Source organism: Parambassis ranga, chromosome 14 (assembly GCF_900634625.1).
Source record: "Parambassis ranga chromosome 14, fParRan2.1, whole genome shotgun sequence".
NCBI classification, from domain to species: Eukaryota; Metazoa; Chordata; class Actinopteri; family Ambassidae; genus Parambassis; species Parambassis ranga.
In genome coordinates, this window is record NC_041034.1 from 10,664,486 (window position 1) to 10,674,837 (window position 10,352).

Below are 10,352 nucleotides of genomic sequence, written 5' to 3' on the forward strand. Positions count from 1 at the left end.
TGCAGTTTCTTTGTTATTACTCTAACAATCTGAATGGTACATTAATATTACATTAAAAATGTGATATCCTTTAACGTCTGCTGCTGTAGACTTACACATATTTCACAAAACTGGATAACCACTAGTAATCAAACACCTCTCTTTAGTAACTTTTAAAAAGCCTCAAATAGTACAACTCGCCTCACCTGAATGCTACATTAGTAAAAGAGGAGAAAATGTCTGTCTGTTGTTAATATATAATGTCATGACAACGGAGTGGTCAGATCTACACATTAAACAAAATGCTGCAGTAGCATACGCTTAAATACTGCCTAGTCTGACCCTCTTTGCACTGCAAAGAACAAGAAACAAAATCTTAGTAAGAAACTATATATAAATTATTTCAGGAGCTTATTCACAAATCATGAGCAAAACTTGCACTTTAAGTTCAAATCAGCATGTCTGTCTCAATTGTGATGGTCCCACAAACATGCATATGATGTAACAAGTGGAGGACGCCTACATGTCTACTGTTGGTGCTGTACCAGTCCACATATATAGGAAGGCAAAGCCTCGCCTCTTCCAGTGGAACACAAAACCATTTTTTTTTTTAAAAAGCTGTACGGAGGTCAATGGTGAGAGACAAGTACCTTTGATCCTATTTGAATTGTGCCATGAGTTTCATACATGATGTTTGTCAGGAAAGTTGCAGTTTGTCATACAACAGTATAGTAGCATTGTTTTTTTTTTTACTGTGAATCTGCTGGGTGAACCTTCTCTCTCAATACGCACTACACACATCGCCAACTTGGCAATCGCCTCAAAACCTTCCACTTCCAATTCTTCAGTTCCATATTGAGAGGAGGACAGGACTATCTCTTCAGGGTTTCAACTAATATGACACCATTTATAAGACATTAGGGTGTTCTTAGTCCTTCAGTGCATTTTAACAGCCTCACACTTCAACAGTTTTAGGAGAAACTGTGACCTTCTTGACTTGCAAAATGAAGACGAAGTGGATCAAAACATATTTGTCTCTCAGTAATGACTGTGTGCTGTTGATAGAGCTGGATTTTTTTTACCTCTTAAGACTCACAGCAGCTGAAGCTTTACAATTATGTAACTACAGCCCAGTAACTTTGCTGTGACTTTGATTTAGAGAACATGAGTAGTCGAAAATAATGAAGGACGGTAGTGTATTTAAAGAAACAGCGGAGGCAGTACACCAAACTGAATGCAAGGGAAACGATGGTGGTTCGTATAATTAGAGGTTGTAGCTTCCATGTAAGATAACATATTGTTATTTGTCAGGAGTTGTGGTAGTTTATGTTTGTTTATTCTGGGATGCTGTAGTTTTAATTTAGCACTACATTTTTGGTAATGGATCATACTAAATCATGCACACTGGTACTTTTCATGATAGTACTACTATCCACCATATGAAACACATGAAAGTAATACATTCATGAATACAGTTATAGAACAAACCACATCCTGACATTAGCTTTTCCGCATAATGAGTACTTGTAAGTATATTGCCGTGTTGTCTATTTGTACTTTGGCTGATTCTGAGTACTTAAGCAGTGCAGGAGAACACCTATGAAGACTGGACAGTGTGACACAGACACTTCAAACAGAGCACAATGCCATACACTGATGTTAATATTTTCACAAAATGACAATGCAATAAGTTGTTCAATTTTACCAAATAGCCAAGAACAGCAGCATGGATGATTCTTTATGCACACTAACACTCTGCTATGCAATTTAAAACACTGTGGGTGTCACAAGATATCCAACATCTGAAAAATGATAGCTGAGTCCCTCACCTTGGTGCATCCATATTTTAGTAAGATGTCACAGTATTGTACTGACTGAAAAACAAAAGGACTAAAATACACAATATGTTCACTGTGTTCTGCTGCCTTCTATGTTACAAAACCTCCTGCCTCCAGACAATGAAAGTGGATATACATACCGTACTTTTCTATAAATGCAGCAAGTGATATAGACTAAGCACAGGCTCCTCTGCCTACTACATCATATGCTGTATAGTGTGGTAGCCTTATTGTGATTTTTTTGTTCTTCATTCTGAAATACTTATGCAAAATCTTAGCTGTTAGCATTTCATTTCAGTTTATCTTTCCTAATTTATGTAAATCATTTATTTAAAAAAACATCACAGATATATTTTGATGCTTTCACTGTGGAAAAAAAACAGCACATTCTGGAGGTCACTTGCTGGTATTAAATCTGACAGATAAGTGACATTCATTGCCTCTTAACAGAATAGTGTTGCAAACAATTGTTGAGAAGCTCATATCTCTGTTCCCACCTCAGGGTGCCTACCGAATATTTTGTTGTGATATACAGCTGTCCGAGACATTTGCAGTTTATCAGCTGCCATATGAGGGAGTCTGAAGACATTTCAAGGGATATTTTGTAAATTAATGTCAGTGTAATTTTTAACTGTGGTATATTGTTATTGGAGATGTATTCAAAATGTGTTTTTATAAATATATATATATAAATATATATATATATATATATATATATATATATATTTGAAGCTCAATTACCCCACATGTTTATTATTGGATGATATTTAACCTCTTTCCCATTAACTTCACTACAGTTGCATCTAAAACAACCCTCTTGCTTAACTGCCGTAGAAACTCGCTTCACAACAAATATATTTGTTTTTTTTTTTTCAGCCTATAGTGACGGACACAACTTGCACAAATTAAATGTCCACAAACTAACTGTGCATTACAAAAAGTGTATTGGTTCCTTTTAAACTCTTTGGTGCACATGTATGAGTTCTTATACAGGGTAAAATTTGCAAAGTCATAGATCATAAACGGTACTGTAACAGATGCAAAGCTCAGTCATACTATAAATATTCATAGGATAGGACAGATGTGAGTGCATTGCATGCAGAGGAGGAATGTTTGGCAGTGAACAATGACATTTGTGTTGCAGAATCATGTAGAAAACAAGGGGTATGTTAAGATTTTGTTAAAAAGATGGAATTTAAATGAATATTATGCTCTCCTGACAACAGAGGTCATTTCAATGAAACAAAAGTGGTTTCCAGGTCGCTAGAGGGAAAAGAGGGGGTGCTGAATTAATAAAAAAAAAAGAAGAAAGGTGACATTGTGGTGCAAAAGATGAACTGGAGAGTGTTTTAGATGCACTTGGAGGGAAGTGAAGACTTTTCAAGACAATTCAAACCAAAGATGAGACAAATGAGTACATGTAAAGGTAGTTAGGTGTACATACACTCACGATGTTACTGGGCGAAACACCTTTGGCCCCTTAAGATTTTTTTTTTGTTGTCGTTTTCGTTAAGTAAAAACAAAAAAAAAAACAAAACCACTGCCTTACAGTTAATGCGACAGTGTCAAACCTAGAAAAATATTACGGCAAGTGCCATCATTTCTCTTTATAATGAACCCATTCAGCAAACCTTCCTCTGTACTGCTTTCTTTTTATGTATTCAGGACAGTTGTCTATAGAAAGTTTTCTCTGCAGCACTGCGCAGAAGTTCATATGCAGACCTCAGGCAGGAGACTCAACTGCTGAAACAGAAGAACAAATATTATCTTTTTCCCCTTTGTGTTTTTCTTTTCTATACAGCCTATGGCAAAATTATGTAACTATGTTCATTTATGTTCCCTATGCTCACTGTTTGCACCCTTACTTGGGCCTGTTCCTCCACATAACCAAAAATGACAATATACTTAAAGGATACGTCTAGCAATTTTCAACCTGAATGTAATACAATGTCCTATTGGGTTTCACTACATTACAATAAGGTAATTGCTTAATATTCCAAATTACTTTTTGAGTTGTTAAATAGGAAAAAAATCTACTATTTTTAGTGCCTGGCTATTCTGTGAGCTCCCCATTTAAAAAAGAAATAAAACCTTGGTGTTTCATTGCAATGCTGGATTCTGTTTGCACCAGTTTTATATTAGTGTGTCACAAATGAAGCTATGGTGTGCTTGTGCTATGTATGATTGTAAATAAATCAAAACAACATTTTAATTCCTGCATCAAAATAAAAAAAATGTAAAGCTATGTTTATTTTTTATCAGTACATGTAATTGAAAAATCAATTTATAATTTACTTCTAATAATGTTGTAAATACAATTCTGCCTCAAACAATAAACACACGAGCAAGTAAGCAGGGAAGGTTGTCACTTTTCATTGGAAGATGAAAGCTGAGGGTTCTGTGCGCTACTAATTCTTTTGAGTGCTGGACTCAGCAGGGTGACACACTCTGTTTGTGCCTGTCAAATTTTTTAGCATTATGTTGTGGGGAGTCCCTCTCACACAGTCCCCAAATGTCCTATGCAGTGTTCATGCATGGTTGACATCCTCTGAAAAGAAGAAATCCCTAAAAGTGTTGACTTTCTATTTCCACTGTGTGGTTTGTATATTGAAAAGAAGCAGAAGTGTAGCTACTGCTTCATTTAAAAAAATGTTTGCCACATGCATAAATTGGAACAAATTTATTTAAAACAAATATTGATACTTCACATTTAAATCTAAACCCTAAACGATTGCCTGACAGCAACAGTAACTGGTCTATTTGGCAGCATCACAATATCTCAACCAAATTGAAAACACTGTTAGGTAACAATACATTGAAGGAACAAAATTCCTGTTTGGCAAAACAGAAGGTAGAAATGTCTCTGATAACTGAAAAAAGGAGAAAGAGAGGAGAGATAAGTAGTCTAATGCAAGAAGAGCACACCTCCTCGCTCTTTCAGGTGCTTACTTGGAAAGCCTACGGCAGATAGAACATCAACAAAAAATCCCTCCCGGGTATTGAACAAAACACAAAGGAGGAGCTAGAGTAGCTGTGTGCTGCAAAGCAGCTTGAAGATGGAGAGAAAGAAGAGGACGAGCAGGCAGGTTAAAGCAGTTTAATTGAAGCACTTTGTATGAGATATTTCCTAATTAATCAGGTCTAGTGGTAGACACCAATCTACTGAGGGTTTTGGTGCTGTAATTACAGTGTGACGCAGCCTGAACAGGACACCTTTATAAATACTAATAAAAGCGCAGGCACCCATGTGCATGTAGGCTCTGCATTCAATTCATAAGTGAAGCTTAAACAGTTACAGGATTTTTCAAATGTTACACCAACCTTGAGCTTCATATCTGCATGGCATGACACAGAGCTGAAGGATGACAACTCTGAAGCATTGCCAATTAGGTCCTTTATTTTGATCTGGACAACATCACTGTAAAATGACTATTTCTCTGTGTGCATCATTAATGGGTTATGTAATAGCACGACAACAGCAGCTAAACAGCAGCAGAAGGGCACACCGCTGATAACATTATGAGCAAGTTACTTAGATAAATATATGAAGATAATTAAAAGCATTTATAACACACTATCATAATATATACAATGTCAAACCATAGAAAAAGTGAAAAATGGTTATTTGTATGCACCTGCAGGAATTTTTATAAACAAAAACCTACTCTATTTAAAACTGTGAAAAGGCCATTAAGACATTTGTGAAGCACAAGTGCTTTTCAGCCAATTAATATTTTCACTCAATGGCCACTTTATGGTCTGCTGCTCATTAGACACAGCTAGCCTTCCTGTTTGCTGTCTGTAAGCTTCCTGCTGACCTGATGCTGTTATCAAACATCCAAGCAAAGGTTTCATAAACAGTTTTTTTTTCATTATTATTTTTTGTTTGGTTTTGTTTTGAATAATTAGACATGGCAACTGAGCGTCTATGTTAATGTCGTAACTGCCTATTGTGGGAAAAAAAAATGTTTGTAATGTTTTTGGTGTTGAGAGGTACCTGATTAAACAAGGCAATTAAAATTAAAATCCTTGACTGAACTTGCATTTCAGGCATTCAGCCACTTGTGTAAATCCTTCTTCTGTTCTTGAGAGTGAATGTGCATGCTTGTCTGATGTTATTTGTGATTTGGCATTAAAAAAAAAAAACAAAAAAAAACAAATGGGCAAGCCAGGATGTCCAGAGGAGGATGGTGTCAGCAACCAAAGGGAAATCTGTGGAATGTAATGGAATTCAAACTTTTTAACCCTCAATTGACTCAGTGTGACCCTGAGTCTCATAAAAATGTACTGTGTGTAAACAAAAAAAATATATGCATTATGTGTACAGTTCTCCTGAAACACAATGGATGTTATGGTAAAATAAAACGGAAAGACAATACATGAGTGGTGTTGCTCATTTGTGGAATTGGAACACTCGAATGACATTAACTGAACATTACACTGGGGAAATCAATTCGGCTAGAGCAGGATTCAGGCCGTATCCGAGTAGTTTTTTCTGAGTCTGAACAACACAAATCCGGCTATATCTGGATAGATCTTGATCCACCTCTGGGAGGTGCCGGATTGTCTCAAATGTGGCTCAGGTCTGAACGCAAATGTGGCTAGTAAATGGGGACAGTGGCTGGGACGCATACAAAAGCCGTATGTAAACAGTAAACGGGACAAAAAAAAAAACGAACGATGCATGTGCACATGCGGTCCTACCACGGCCTGAGCGGACCCTGTATTTCAGAGGCACCACCTAGCGGTTTGGAGGACATCAAACAAGATGGATTAAACTGGATTGAGCGTGGACATGCATGTGTGGTAGCCAGATTTAAAAATAGGTCTGAACATATCCAGCTTAAAGGCTATCCGGATTCAATCCTACTCTAGCTGGATTGACTTTCAGTGTGAATGGGGGCCTATTTCAGATTTAAAATTAAATTATTTCTTTATGTACAACAGGATGTCATACTTTTTAAGGGTAATTACCTCTTGATGAGATGTTCTTTTAGGGCTCAGCTGAATCGGGGGCATTTCTTGCCAGCTAGTGGTGCACACATCAAGCTCCCTGATGCCACCAACAGTGCATGTAAGAGGTGGGAGAAGTGGATGGAAAAGGTTGTTTGGAAAAGCACACTGCTGTCCGTAGTTGTGAAAAAAAGTGTGGATTTAAATTGGGGGTAAAGAGCTTGTGGAGTTAAAGGGCATGTGAAATTTGGTCACATTATGCTTGCTGTACCAGTTAATTTACAGTCATACAATAAACATCATGCTGGGTTTTTTCCCCCATCCCTCTGCAGAGCATTTGTGAGAGAGAGAGAAGTGCCAGACAGAATAAGGCACTTGGAAAAGTAAATGCAGATTAGATTTTAGCAGACGGCAGGATGCGGACAAGTGGCTGGAGGTGATCCAGCACCAGAGGCAAAGACTATGATTAAGAAAGGCGAGGGGAGGGTGTGGTTAAGAGACACTGCTGGTTGCTTGTGATGAATAATTTCAGGGGATGATCCAGATAGCGGTCTTCACTCGTCCTCACAATCAAACTCATGCACACTTCAACACCATAAAGAGATATTGAAGGGAAAAGACAATCAGCTGCTTGAGGAGACACATACACTTAACACAGCATCTGTCTTCTCATTAAACACAGATTTTAGTAATTTCTGGTTAAAAAAAAAAAAAAAAAAAAAAGATGGTCTCTCTCCTCTTGCTGCAGTATCTGTTGGCAAGTGGCCACGGTGAATATCACAAGTTCAATAGATCAGCAAAGAGTTTACACTCACATTTCAGGCTGTTGTCTCAGTCTCCCAGCAGGCAGGAAATTCTCATTCCAAGGCTTAACTGACTGCTTCTGTTTGCCTTTAATAATACTGATTAACATTTAATGAGTAAAGGGGGACTTTAATTGCACCTAATGCATGGATTAACAAAAATAATCCATGCATTAGATTAACTTTGTTAATCCCTGTATTAATTTCACTCAGAAACAAAATCATGCAATTTCATTTGATTTTAAAGAGAGAGATTAGAGGGCACTGCTTTTATAAAAATATAATGCATTACTATCATAGATATTATAAGTCAAATACTGTGCATATGGCTATTTATTCATTAAGTTCTATTTACTTTTATTACTAGAAGCTTTCTTAGGAAGCACCAACTATAATACAGCACAAATCTAAAACGTGTGTTCTGAACCTTTGTGCCCTTTTGACACATGGACCCTTTCACATTTAAGACAGAAATGGCACACCAGGTACTTCCCTGCTGTGCAGGACACAGCAGGCTTTCAAACAGAAGAAATCCTCTATGGTTACTAGTTTTAAAAAACAATAGCAAAATCATAATGGTTGAAATTATTCTTATCAGATCTCTGACATCCTAAAAAGACATTAACATCAATCTGCATAAATTCATGCCATTCTAATAGTTTTAAATCTGCCCCACATGTCCTTTTCTCAGCTTCTTTGGTCTAAATGATTAGGTATCATTTGTAGAATGCACATGGGGCACTTGTCCATAAACACTCCATTAAAGTGCTTGTTTTTGTGTTTATCCTTCTGATCCCAGGTCAACAAAACGGCTAATAACATGCCTATTTCCACAAAATTTACTAAGTAGGTTTAAACCGTAAACACAAAACAACGCATGACCTTTTCTTTACCAAAATATTACTGCAAGCTTTTTGCTCGTTGTCACAGTCGCTGCCTATTGACTTTATCTCAACAGCTACACTTAAAAATATTTTCCTAGAGCCACAGTTGGATCAGAAGCACAGAAAAAAAACGTGTCCAAACACTATTGACTCTGAACTGCCTTTTCCAGATTACAGCCTGTGTGTCCCACTGAAAACAAGCTCCTCTTCTGCTGCTGGAGAACAACAATCATTGTCGCATCACCGCTCCACTTCAAACACTTTCAATTACTGTACTTTGCGACTGCCAGCAGTGCACTGGCTGGCTGCTGTGCAGGAGTCAGCTGTCTTCTCCTTACTGAGGACCATGGCAGCCTGAAGACAGCTGATAGCTACAGAGACCTCCAGTATTGCCCTGTGGTTGTCATGACAACAGACACTGCAGACACCAGCCCTGCACTATAACAAAATCAACAGTCTTAAACAAACCAAAACTGTAAGACAGCCAACCTGTCATGCTCCTCTGAATCTGATGTTCAGCACTGAAGATTAGATATTCCAATTTTCATTTTCTTGTCTGTCTGCTCTATCGCATTGTAGTACTCAAAGTCATTGGTGTGAGCTGCCATCCAATACCATCAGTGTAACGCCCTGACACATACCCAGTGTTCAGCACTGCCACTGTGAACTGAGCTGAAACCTAAATTGGACATATTTTACTAAAGAAATTAATATTTGCCTTATGATCCATCATTAACTGCACTGTGTGTCTTATTATCAGTCATTTATTCAGTAGGTTTAGGTTTTATTAGTTCTTTGCCCATTTATACACTACCTCACTTATAAAGTAATGACTCATGTCTACATGAGGCTAAAAGGATTAATCCAGAGAGAATCTTTCAGTTACTGAGACTGCTCTTTTTATTCCTAATGTCCGATTTTGAATGCAACACATCCACTGCTGAACACTTACTCTCTCAGTGTGTATGGATGTTGGCATGTTTTCCTCTGTGCTTTGTGAGTGTCCACCAGGTGCACCATTTCAACGCCACAGTTCAGTGACATGTAAGGTCAGGTGAAAGCTCTAAAGGGAGCTCTAAATTGTAGGTGTGATTGTGACTGTGAGTGTGTCTGTCAGCCACAGAGTAGAAACCATGCACACGCTGGCTTAGAGGTTGGGTACACCCTCACCTAGTCTTGTGGCCCCAAACAGGAAAAGTACAAGTTGTTTAGAAAACAGATGAATGAATGTTGTGCCTAAACAAACAGGGGGATAATTACTGGGCAAATCCCAGCCAAAGACACACAATACAAAATGGACTATGCTGACATTGTATATCAAAGTGCACATGACTCTTACCTTAAGCCTAGTGATGTTTTGTTTAATTCTCTGTGTAGAAATGTTCCTAAATCTTCTTACAAGATGCATCATTGTTTTATGTATGAGTTCATTGGTTGCAGCCTAAATCTAGAGACTGTTTTACTGGTTTTTGTTTATTTAAATGTGTTTATTACATAATTATTTCACACAGACTTGCAATACCCCTATCCTGTTCCTAAAATGTTGAAATTACTAGGATGCCACATCTCAAGGGGCTGCCCTCAATAAATTCAAATACATAAAGAGATTTGATTGTTTACATTTTATAAATCAACAGCTGCAATTAAGTGAAGACAAAATGAAAGCACCACAAAAACAGTGTTAAAGCAGTGTTTACATAATCTTGCTTCTGTTTGGGTGTAAATAAGTTCATATAGTATCTCACAGCAGAACCCGATTGAGCACACCGAACAAATACTTTGGAAAGGACAACAACGGCAAAACGCTTTTACCAACAGGCCACGGAGGACCTTTGACAGCAGTGGCAGTTACCATGTCATAGGGAGTTTTGCTATCAGCATAAAAGGCAATAAAA